Here is a 4,574-nt window from a genome sequence, read left to right on the forward strand (position 1 = left end):
ACACACTTCATCCATAGCAGAAGATATCCTAATTCACCAATTCAAGTTTTCTGGTCAGACTTACTATGTCCTTATAGTAACAAGCTAACCTAGTTTGATGACAACTGTCCATAGGCTCACCCAATCCCTTTTGCTCTTCATGCATACCAAGCCACTTTTTGGTATACAGAATGGCCCTTCTTATTGAGAAGAAATGCACTCAAAAGACAACCCCCAGATAACTGATAAATTGAATTCCTGTTGTCTATGAAGCTGAGACCTGGACCTTTAACCAAAGTGACTTAGCCATTCATGACACAGCCCCACCTTGTGGCTGAACAAGCAGAGTCTCGTTTCTTGTTTTTCCCATCATATCATAAAACCAGCCCCCATCTGCATAAGATTCTGCTTGGTACAACCTAACAAAGTATTTCCAATTTTTATTATAGGCTTGGAATTCTACTCTTCATTCAAACAGTGAATACATTTTTTTTTGGTCTAAAGTACTTAGATTTTTTAAGAAAATTATTTTGAGAAAAGTATATACATATATTATCAAAACACTTTAATTTGAAAAAGAGGAGAAAAATCTGTACTTTTGTTATTTTAACACAGATATATTTTTTGTCTTTCCTTTTGGTCAAATTGCCTTATGAAAGAGTGACAGAAGTTTATAAGCCAATAAAGAGTGTGTACAGTGTTTCCACAGGAAAGCCACCAATACTGGCAACTATTAAAATTTTAAATTACTTAATAGATTTTAAATGACAATTTATCATCAAATTGTTAATTTGATTAGTCCTAAGGTTGAAGTTTTTATATGTTAATTTTATGAGTTGGATTTTATGTTTATGAATTACCCTTTCACTCCCTTTGCCTGTTTATTTCCTGGGAAGACTTACTGCTTTTCTTATCAATTGGTGTCAGCTTTATAAAAACATTAACCTTGCCCATGATATTTGCTGATCATAATAACAACAGCTAACATTTATTAAACATTCACCATATCTTAGCCTTGGTGTTATACATTTTACAAGAATGATTTTATTTAATCCTTACAACCATTTTGTGAGCATATCAACTGTGAAAAAGATGAATCACATAATAATAAGGTTTAATGTTGTTCTCTGTGGAGGAAGGTAGTCTAGAGGTGGTATGCCCCTTCTAGCTTTCTGCTTTGTCAGCTATAGGATTTGACCTTTGCCATCTCTAGGATTTGGCCTTTGCCATCATGATTCCAGATTATTGCTCAAGCTGTAGCCACTATGCCCACATTCCAGGATCTGTAAGGAGAAGAAAGCCCACCTCCTTCACATATACCCTTAAAGACACCTTACTGTCTAGAACTCATTTAGTAGGCTTCTGCTTTCAATACAGTGGCTGGGAGTTAGTCAAATGCCCACAACTAGCTGCAAGCAAGGCTGGAAAATGTGATCTTTATTCTCAGCAGTCATGTACTCAGCTAAAGTTTGGGAGTTCTGTTCACAAGAAGGAGAAAATGGATATGAAGACAAGTCATATTCTTTGTTACAGATGTAATTATTACACTACTGCAATTTTACACAGGAGGAAAGTAAAACTTATACATGTTAAATAACTTGTCCATGGTCTTTAAAAAAAAGATGATTTGACTATACAAAAGTTTAATTGGTTGAAATTTTAAAAACAATTTAACAAACTACAAAAAATTAGTGGCTACAAAAAAAAAAAAGTATTGCATAGTACTTCTGGAGTTCCTCCAATGCTGTTTTAGGATTCAGTGTTTTCTGTTCTGTTAAACAAGTTACCACTCAAAATTTGCTTTCCAGCTCCCCAAATTTTATTGCAACTTTTCTACTGTTCTTTTTTGTCCTAGGAAATTTTTGCCATTAAGAAAAGAATCCATTTACCTTCGTTTTAATCGAGTGTTAGTTATGTACAATATTGCAGAGAAGAAAATTAGAGTTATAGAGGTTAAGTAATTTGACCAAGTCATGTAGCAGGAACAGACAAAATCAGGTGTTTTTAAATTCAATTTTATTGAGATATAGTCACATACCATACAATCATCCAAAGTGTACACCCAGTTCTTCAAAGTACCATCATATAGATGTGCATTCATCACAATTTTTGAACATTTTCATTACTGAAAATGTACAAGTAAATAAGTAAATGTACAAAAAGAACACCAAAAACACCATCCCATCCCCCATCCCCTATTATTCATTTAATTTTTTCCCCATGTTTCTACTCATCTGACCATACAGTGGATAAAGGGAGCGTGAGCCACAAGGTTTTCACACACAGTCACACATGTAAGCTATATAGTTATAGAATCGTCTTCAAGAATGAAGGCTACTGGGTTGCAGTTCAATAGTTCCAGGTACTTCCTTCCAGCTATTCCAATACATTAAAAAGTAAAAAGGGGCATCTTCAGCAGACAGCATTCTCATCACTGGGCTCAGCGACACGGTGGCCATCTGCGGCAAGACAGCGAGTATTTTAAGACAGATCAGATCTATTGTAACAATGCCTGAAATAAACACCCACAATCTTGATAAGCAACAGGTTCAACTTCTGGCAGAGATGTGTATTATTATTGATGAAAACAATAATAAAATTGGAGCTGAGACCAAAAAGAATTGTCACTTGAAGGAAAACATTGATAAAGGATTATTGCATCAAGCTTTCAATGTCTTCTTATTCAACACCGAAAATAAGCTCCTACTACAGCAGAGATCAGATGCTAACATTACCTTTCCAGGTTGTTTTACCAATACTTATTGCAGTCATCCATTAAGTAATCCGGGAGAACTTGAAGAAAATGATGCAACTGGTATAAGATGATCAGCACAGAGGCATTTCAAAGCTGAATTAGGAAGTCCCATGAAAGAGGTTCCTCCAGAAGAAATGAATTATGTAACATAAATTCACTACATGGCTCAATCTGATGGTATTTGGGGTGGACATGAAATTGATTACATTTTGTTTGTGAGAAAGAATGTAACTTTGGATCCATTATCCAAACACATTACTATGTGTCAAAGGAAGAACTAGAAGAACTTCTGAAAAAAGCAGCCAATGGTGAAATTAAGATTACTCCATGGTTTAACATTATTGCAGACATTCTGCTTTAAATGGCAGGATAATTTAAATCATTTGAATCAGTTTGTTGAACATGAGAAAATATACAGAATGTGAAAGCAGGGATGAATAATTAGTAAAGCACTGAGAATCTCTATATAGTTATGCCAGTTTGGACATGTTGTGTCCCCCCAAATGCCATCATCTTTGATGTAATCTTGTGTGGGCAGACCTATCGGTGTTAATTAGATTGCAATTCTTTGAGTGTTTCCATGGAGATGCACCCCACCCAACTGTGGGTGATGACTCTGATTGGATAATTCCCATGGAGGTGTTGGCCCACCCATTCAGGGTGGGTCTGAATTAAGTTACTGGAGCACTATATAAGATCAGATAGAAGGAGCAAGCTGCTACAGCCAAGAGGGACACTTTGAAGAAAGCACAGGAGCTGCAGATGAGAGACAGTTTGAAGATGGCCATTGAAAGCAGACTCTTGCTCTGGAGAAGCTAAGAGAGGACAAATATCCCAAGTGCAACTAAGAGTGACATTTTTGAGGAATTGCTGCCTAGAGAGGAATGTCCTGGGAGAAAGCCATTTTGAAGCCAGAACTTTGGAGCAGACGCCAGCCACGTGCCTTCCCAGCTAACAGAGGTTTTCCGGACACCATTGGCCATCTCCAGTGAAGGTACCCGATTGCTGATGTGTTATCTTGGACACTTTATGGCCTTAAGACTGTAACTGTGTAACCAAATAAACTCCATTTTATAAAAGTCAATCCATCTCTAATGTTTTGCATTCTGGCAGCATTAGCAAACCAGGACAACAGTAAACCTAGAATGACATTTTTTTAAACTTGGTTCACTATTTGGAAAACTCACTTGATACACTGATACTTTCACAACTAGAATTTGGGTGGAAAAAACTACTGACTTCTTAATTTTATTTCATATGCCTCATCTATATGTAAAAGAAGACATTTTGTAAAAGAAGACATTTATTAGACATTACTGTAAAAGAGAATACAAATAAATTTAGTCTGTTGCAAAACATGACAAATTTGAACAAATCAGTGAAGCTCTTCATTGTTAATGTTTTTGCAATAAACATTTTCAGAACACTTGTAGGGTACTTTGCTATTTGTCAGATGCTTTATATATCACTGATTTTTTTTTTTTCTTTTTTCTTTGTGTTCTTTTTTTTATTGTGAACTTAAACATATATACATAACAGTGATAACTTTCAAAGTACGATTTCACAAGTTGTTAGAGAGCAAATTTCAAAGAATGTCATGGGTGACAGTTCCACAACTTCAGCCATTTCCTTTATTGCAAAATATACATACAGAAAGATGTCAACTCCCAATGTACAGCTCAACAAGCAGTTATATAGGCAAAATTTCAAAAATTGTGATGGGTTACAGTTCCACAGTCTTAGTCCCTTCACTGTTATGCAATACAAGGTATATACGGAAAGGTGAAGAACTTCAAGGCACAATTCAATGAGCAGTTACAGAGCAAATCCCAAAGGATGC

General features: G+C 35.7%; 1 pseudogene; it reads left to right on the forward strand.

Annotated features, from left to right (window-relative positions):
• Nucleotides 1-2,442: 2,442 nt before the first annotated feature.
• On the forward strand, nt 2,443-3,159 carry LOC119528771 (annotated as a pseudogene).
• The last annotated feature ends 1,415 nt before the right edge of the window (nt 3,160-4,574 follow it).

This window comes from Choloepus didactylus, chromosome 3 (genome assembly GCF_015220235.1).
Source record: "Choloepus didactylus isolate mChoDid1 chromosome 3, mChoDid1.pri, whole genome shotgun sequence".
Lineage (NCBI taxonomy): Eukaryota > Metazoa > Chordata > Mammalia > Pilosa > Megalonychidae > Choloepus > Choloepus didactylus.